Below are 8,508 nucleotides of genomic sequence, written 5' to 3'. Positions count from 1 at the left end.
TTTGCAAAACCAGTGTCATTTTGTTGATATAGGACCTTTCTGTATTTTGTATTTTTGTGTAAACACATAACTCTGTGAAATAAATTTTTCTTAATCAAAGAAAAAGTAATTAAAAGGATTGTAGCCAAAACTGTTGCTTCTGACTGTCATAAAAATGGGATTTCAAGTGAGGCATGCTGCTTTTCAAATGTATTTAGGATGTAAAAAAATGATGGAAATTTTCTATGTTTGAAATGATATATATAATGGAAAGCATGCACACTACTTTAATTTACTGCAAAAAATAGCAAAGCAGAAAGGAGAAGAATTATATAGCTAAAGCAAACAAAGACAGACATTGAAAGAGATGAGAAGGCAAAAGACTACCTTTTAGAAACAGTGCTTTAAAGCCAGAAGTTTTAAAACCAACTTGCACTTAGAGGAATTACTGAAGGAAATACACACATGTATTAGGGGATGGGATCACTGCTGTAGTGCACTTTCCAGGCTGGCCAAGCTGTGAATGATGCAAAAAGGAAGTTGCTTTTACAATGCAGTTTTTTCATTGTTTTCTTAAACTTATTCTCCAAACAAACAAACAAACAAACAAATATATATATATATATATATTTGTGGTCTTCCTTGTAAGAAATAATTAATCCCTGCCCAGATGTTTTATTTTCGTTGCTCCTGACCCTCCGGACTTCTGGCTCTAGAAGTGGTTTATACCAGCTAAGATTTGGGTGGTGAAATTTTACCGAAGCTGCCAGCTGAAACCTCCTGTGCACCAATGGGGAATATTTCTGTGCACTGGAACTGGAAAGGCAAGGAGCCTTCCTTTCCCACTTTTGAAATTCTAAAAAATCTCTTTTCCTTTGGATCTGTTTGCTTCTGGAAAAGCAGTCACTGGTGGATTCATGCTGTGGGGAAAAGAAAATGTGTTCTTCACCTTTTTCTTGACAAAGTGCTTGCGTTTAGAAGTATGCAAAGCCAAACAGGCAGAAAACCTCCATGTCTGCAGGGGAAGCGACCCTGTCTCTGCTGTGGGAAGGTTTCCCCAGTAGTGGAAATTAATTGAAAACACCTCAAAGGGCTAGAAAAAAATCTGTGTCCCTGGCTGCTTTACTACAGCAAACAGCACATTTCCCACCTGAAGCATCTGAAACGCTACGTGAAGTGTGGTGAGGAGGCAAGCATTGGAAGTTGATGTCTGAACATCATCTTTTAGCAGGAGAGAGGAAACTCTTGTGGGAAGGATGGATGCTGGCAGTGGCCCTGTCTATGACTCCCATCTTGGCTTCTGCGCAGGGAGAACAGGCAGGGCCCAAATTACTTTGCAGGCTGTAGATGGCAGGGGAAAAACAACAAGGAGCAGTGAGAGCTCCTCTGGATTTCACTATGGGGCCTCAGAGTTACTGCAGGAGAACGGTGATCCCTCGGAGGAGCTGTGAGCACGACCTCCTCAGCCCTCCCTCCACCTGAGGCCGTCCTGCTGCAGGTGAGAAGCACAGGGAGCCGCAGTTCCCTCAGGACAGAGCACAGAGCTCAATCTGCCTCTCTTCAGATTTGCCAAACCCTGGCCCCATTGCTGCTACTGGGACCTGGCTGCTTCTGGGGCCATCCCACCTCATTCCGTGGTGCTTTTCTTCCTCTCCCTTTCACCCACCACCCGTCACCCTCCTCATGAATTACTCCCAGACACCTCTAATGTTTTGGCATTCCCCAAGCTCTTGAGCAACAGAGTGCCTTTGAGAAGATAAAAAGAAAACTTCTGGTTTATTTAGGAGCTTGCTATTATTTTAGCAAAGGAGTCTAATCTTGCTGTGCAGCCGCATGCAGGGCCAAGGACTGCACCCTCTGATGGGTATCTTATGGAAAGGAGAAGAATACTCGCATTCCTGCCTTTAACCGATGTTTTGTTCAGGCCTTTGCTTATCCCATAATCCTGAAAGTGATTGGAAAATAAGAACATTTTATTAATAACATCTACGGCACAGCTGTGCTTACAGGTCATACCTTATGCTGGGGTGACACATGTATGCTTAGCCAACAGTGAGAGTCCAAAACAAAAACCAGAACAAAACAGGATGTGAGAGGCATCATTCTAGAAGGTCTGGAAAGGATGCACTGTTTCTTCTCCACTGCCTGGGCATGCTGTGCTTGCAGCTTCTCCTGTGGGAAGAGGAACATGAGAGGAATGCCTTGGGAGACCAAGATGAGTTTATGTGAATCTTAATGAGCTTAGCTGCTCCTACTTTGGGGGAATGTTGTCAAAAATTGGGAGGAAGGGAAATCTACTCCTTGCATTTTGATAGTTAAAAAGAGAGCCATGTGTTTTGTGTCTCGTTTCTCAGATAAACTTGATTTTTCCTGTCTTGTTAGGGCTTAAAGCTTTCAATAGTTTCCTGGCAATTGTCCCAAAGTATGATGATATTTATAAAGATTCACTTCCCTTTTTTCTTCCCTTCTTTAAGAGGAAAATCTTGTGGTGTTTTCAGTGCAGAGACTATTTGCCCAAAGTGATTAAACCTTGTCATTTGTGTTCATGAAGGGTTCAAATCATGGCAACGGAAGAGGATTTTCTAGTCCTAGACCAAGTGTCAGCGCTCTCAGAAGAGCTTTAGTCCCACCCAGGTTGGTGAATGAAAGTGAAGTTACTTTTAAAATAATAATGTAGTGGTGGTGTTGAGAGTGAAGCGCTGAATCTGAGGCTGATGGTAAGCTTAAATTTTATTATTGTTGACACTCAGGCAGTGAAACCACTGCTTTGTTTGTTTTCTTTCTTTGTTTGTTTTCTTTTTTTCCAGAATAGATGAAACAAAATGTTTCAAGTTGATGGTTCAGCTGTTAACCTAGCTGCTACAACTTCTCTACTCTTTTCCTCTGAATGAAGAGCACTTTCTGAAATTAAATCACAAATTAATAGTGGGCAATGGAGAAGACAGAGACAGACTTCTCAGAGATAACAGGACCAGAAAAAAACTGTCACAAGCTATTGCAAGGGACTTTCCATGCACACATGGGAAAAATGGGAAAACAGATGTCTCAGTGAGAAGGCCACGTGCTGCAACCAGGGACCAGGCAGGATACGGCCTCTCTAACCCTGGAGATTCGCAACACTTCACTGGACAAGGTCCCAGGCAACCTTGGGATCCCTGTGGAGCTTTGAAATCAGCTCTGGTTTGAACAGGAGGTTGGATTGCTTGACTAAGTTTTTTTCTTGGATTCAATGAGATTTTGGACCCATATTTCTTTTAATGGCACTAAATTCCCCTCCTGCTCCCAACCAGCTCCTATGAAAGCCAACTATTTAAAATTTTAAAAATTTGCCCTTTCTTAAAAGGCCTCAAACGACCCTGCTTAGCCCAGTAAGTATGAAACATCTCTCCACTTATGGATGCCCCTATTATATCCAGCCTTCCTGTTGTGGTAAGATATTAAACTTTTCTGGGCTGTAACCATCTCTTTTTGATGTGCCTGTTTCAAGTTTTGGTGCTTCCGGGCGCTATTGTACTCACGAAAATGCATGTCTCCAAGCATGTCCCAAGGGGAGTACTGAGTGTATTGCTGTCTCCACCACAAAGTTTTCTACAAATCTCCTGGTTCTTCTTGCTTCTCCTCAAGCCCAGCACTGCCCTCACTGCTGCTGCGGTGTTCCTGTTGGTACTTCAGCTGTGGCCTCATGGAGTGCAAATGGGCCAGGGGACCCCCAAATACACAGTGCCATGGAGGTAAAATGCTCAAAAGCCTAAGAATCCCTGGGGACTGACTCTGTACCTCAGTGTATGCTGGCCCTTGCATTTGAGAGGAGGACAGTCCCACTTTGATGTCCCTCTCTGGGATACTGTCAGCAAAACCATTTGCAGGAAACAGCTGGCACCAAAGCACCTTCAGGATTCCCTGACCATCATACCCCTCCTTCTCTCTGGCTTAGGATCTCTGGTGCTGTGGTCCCTGAGAGAGTGGGCTGTGTCAACCATGACTTATCACAGAATCATAGAATAGTTTGGGTTGGAAGGGACATGCAAAGGTCATCTAGTCCAACCCCCTGCAACGAGCAGGGATATCTTCAACTAGATCAGGTTACTCAGAGCCCCGTCCAGCCTGGCCTTGAATGTCTCCAAGGATGGAGCATCTACCACCTCTCTGGGCAACTTGTGCCCGTGTTTCACCACCCCCATTGTAAAAAATTGCTTTCTCATGTCTAACCTGAATCTCCCCTCTTTTAGTTTAAAACCAGTACCCCTTATACTATAGCAACAGGCCCAGCAAAAAGTCTGTCCCCATCTTTCTTATAGGCCCCTTTTAAATACTGAAAGGCTGCAACAAGGTCTCCCTGCAGCCTTCTCTTCTCCAGGCTGAATAACCCCAGCTCTCTCAGCCTGTCCTCACAGAAGAGGTGCTCCAGCCCTCTGATGGTTTTTGTGGCCTCCTCCGACCCCTCTCCAACCCAATGCCAGCCTTCCAGCCTGCATTGCTCGGCTGCATGACGTTTCAGGGCAGGGTAGAAGGAGGACACGTTCACTCTGCCCTGGGAGAAGTGGACCAGAAGAAACAAAGGGAAGCTCTTAAAATTGATGGTGCGGTTTTGAAATGAGCACAAAAGGTCGGCTTGCTGAGTAAGGGAGATCAAGGTAAGAGCATAATCTGAAGTGTTGTTTCAGCCTCTCCCGTAACAAAGAGAAACAGCCTGTCAGGGCTGGCCAGGCATACTTAAATCACCTCCACCTCAGTGAAGCCAAAGCACAGAAAACATCCGACAGGCTGAAAAACGCAATTAAAGATATTTATGTGTGCTCACATTTGGCCTGGGGAAACCTGCTCATGCTGATGTTCAAACTGAGAACCATGATGGGTCTGCAAGGCCACTGTCACCCACCCGTGATGCCGCTGTCGCCATCGAAATAATCACAGGGGCTTTTCGCCAGATTTTCCAGAAGATGGAGCTCAAGAGTCTCCCATGTGAAATAGTGTAATAAAAGGATTGTGTGCGCCTGGGGAATACGGGAGGATAGACATTGCTCTCAAGGCGCTATCTGAGTCATAATTTTGTAGAAGGTGACTCAAAATATCTTGTAGGGAGAAAAGGAAGTACTGCCTCCCTCCCCTCCCCAAATCCCCACTCCCCATTTGTCTAGGAATGATGCAGAAACAGTGAATTTTACTCCTAAGTAATATGGAGTGATGACTCGGGTATAAATGAGAAAGAGTAGAGTTTGTTTGAGAGAGAAACAGAACAAGGTGCAAAACCAGATGCCAGCTGCTGAAGTAGGAACTAGAACATTAAATGACATTTTCTGAAGTATTTTTTGTGCCCTACCTCCCCCGCTCCTTACTTTTCTCACTGGCCAGAAAACTGCCTTCCCTAGGAAAAACACAGGGAAACAGCAGGAAATTCTTATTTTCTCAAGACTGAGCCCACCACTGTAAGTCTATTTCCAGAATGGCTTGAAACATCTTCCAGGTGCTGAAAGAGAAACGACGAAGGAGGCACATTGAATCAGCTCTTAAGGAGAGAACCGTGCACATATGAGAGGTCAGTGGGAATTTGCAGAGATTAACAAGTAAAGCCATCTGCACTCTGAAAAAAATCAAACCCATTCCATATACTGTGTGGGATTTATTTAGCTTAACTTTTAACTAGATCAGAGTAAATCTGAGCTAATAAAACATGCAGTAAATTCTTCTGCTAGACAATATCTGAAGGCCAGGTGCTAAGAAATTTGAAACCTCTCAGTGTTCATTTTGCACATTTTGCAGGTGTTAAAAATACTATGTATATATATATATATATATATATATATAAAACCATTATGCTGAATTGGCCACTGTTATTGCCTGAGGTGAGGAAATTCCCAGACTTACTTCAGTCCTGTTTCCTTCCTACTGCTAGACTGGAAGAACACCGTAGTCTCTGACAAGTCTGCCCTCAAGGATTTTTTTTCCTCCAACTCCTTCTTCCTTTCAGTTTTCCTATCATAAAAGACTAGTGCACCTGCCTGGTTTTGTCCTTGGAGCCTTTTCAGGCAATACTTTGGGGCACATAAGGAGATAGGCTGATGGCAAGGACATCTGAAGGGTCTACTGCTGTGAACTGGTGTGTTGGGGAGGGTTTGCTCACCAGCTCTTGCTGGAAAACCTTTGGGTGGTGGTCTAGGTTCATCGGAGTTGAACACTCCTTTCTCATTTTTACTGGGACATTTCAATGGTAGATGCCTAGAATTAAAGTCCAAGGTGAGCCAAGCCATGCATCTATTTAAGGAATTATATGAAGAAGATGCCACTTTAATGAATGAAGCAAGAGAGATTATGCTGATGATTTAATGTTTTTTGTGCAGAACACACTCAAAAATTGCACTTCCTGCTGGAGATCTTTTCTTTTCCTCCTTCCCTTTCTCACTTTAGGCACGTGAATAATTCTTTATTGTATGCTTTTTAATATACCCAGAATCTAAACATATATGTATACATACCCATACTTTGAGAACTCACCAGTCACTCCATTCAGAGGCTGAATGAAATGAAAACAAGCCTCATAACAGTTTTGACAACTGCAACCTGAAGCTGCTCTCTCTGAAGGTCCTTTTTTTTGCAGAGAAGTGTTGCATGCATTACACTAAGTGAAGTCCAAATCTTGCTATGGGAGAAAAAACCCGACACGCACAAATAACTCGGCATGTTTTGTTTGTTTGAATGCTGCCACTTCAAGAGACCGTAGTTAGACTGAATTTAGCTTTTCATTCCAACCACTGTCAAAACAATTAAACAAAAAATCCTGGAGTTATGTTTTCTATATCAAACCAAGCATCTATCTACAAATACGAAGGGTAACCAAGACCATGACTCTGGCATGCCACAATCACACTGTGTGATAAAGCTCTCTTTTCAGCATTATTACCACTGTAAAATTTTTACTGGAAATTCCTGCACGGTCAGCTTTGCAAAAACACAAAGAAAGCCCAAAGTATTGACTGAGACAACCTACCATTAGACATCCAGTGCTGGTGAGCAGAGAGCATTCTTTCCTGGGCAGAAATGTTCTTTTCAATGTTTCTAGAACTATTTTTGTGATGCACATTTATTATCAGACCTTCTATAGGCATCTATTTGATTCAGAGTCAAATAGAGACAAATCACTTTTCTTACTTTGGTAACAAATGGGTCTTAGTTGACTTTGCCATTAACCTTTTTACTCCAAAATTAGTGTTCAGATGCAAGACTTTCACCCAACTTGTTAAATTGGCTGTTGGAGGCCAATTACTGTGAGTTTATGCAGAGATCAGCCTGCAGAAGCAGACTATTCCTGAGATACTGAATAAGCAGTGCACTTTCAGGAACACTGGGTAAAGATAATCAAGGCTGAGAGCAAGAAGTTTAAGCAGGTTTTTCCATGCTGAAAAGCAGCTGCTAAAGAGAGTGTGGACAGGAAAAGAAAAAAAAAAAAAGTAGAACAAAAGAATAATAAAATAGGATTGGGTTAATTCCTCTCTTGTAATTTAATGATAAAATGGATAAGACATATAAATCAATTATCACAGAAGAATTAAAGCATAAGACTAAAGTGAATCAGACATTAACAATTTGTAAAACCAGTTAAATGAAGGAACTTTTGCCTTTGTCTGGCTGGAAAAATATTTGTGTCAAATGTTTATTAAAGCACAGGCTCAGCATCCTGCCCTAGTTGCATGGAACCAAACATCTCACACCCTACACCTACAGAGAGAAATATATCCCTGAGGAGCCCTGTAGACAAAAGCAAAGTGAAATTCTACCAGAGACTTGACCATCTTCACCCAGTGCTAATGGAGATGTATGGGTCACACATACTTTTCCCTGTAATCTACAGGGTTTGGTTGTAGTCTGGGCACCAGAGTGTTAATTGTTTGCCTAAAAAGCTGGCTAATTAGACCTATTGGGGCAACTGTGTTTAACTGAGTAAAGATTAAACATGATTCATTGCTCTGTGGTAGCGTATACCTGCAGGAGCTTGCCGTTATCCATGCCTTTCACGTAGCTGATAAGAGTAACACCTTTCTTTCTTTTTTCTTTTTCCTTTCCTTTCCTTTCCTTTCCTTTCCTTTCCTTTCCTTTCCTTTCCTTTCTTTCCTTTCCTTTCCTTTCCTTTCCTTTCCTTCCTTTCCTTTCCTTTCCTTTCCTTTCCTTTCTTTCCTTTCCTTTCCTTTCCTTTCCTTCCTTTCCTTTCCTTCTTTCCTTTCCTTTCCTTTCCTTTCCTTTCCTTTCCTTCCCTTCCTTCCCTTCCTTCCCTTCCTTCCTTCCTCTCCTTCCCTTCCCTCTCCCTTCCCTTCCTTCCCTTCCCTTCCCTTCCCTTCCCTTCCTTCCTTCCCTTCCCTTCCCTTCCCTTCCCTTCCCTTCCCTTCCCTTCCTTTCTTCCCTCCCCTCCCCTTCCCTTCCCCTTCCCCTTCCCCTTCCCCTTCCCCTTCCCCCTTCCCCTTCCCCCTTTCCCTTCCCCTTCCCCTTCCCCTTCCCCTTCCCCTTCCCCTTCCCCTTCCCCCTTCCCCTTCCCCTTCC

This window comes from Streptopelia decaocto (assembly GCF_964273445.1).
Source record: "Streptopelia decaocto genome assembly, chromosome: 3".
Classification (NCBI taxonomy): Eukaryota; Metazoa; Chordata; class Aves; order Columbiformes; family Columbidae; genus Streptopelia; species Streptopelia decaocto.
The sequence above is the reverse complement of the archived record's forward strand: the minus strand, read 5'-3'. Positions refer to the sequence as shown.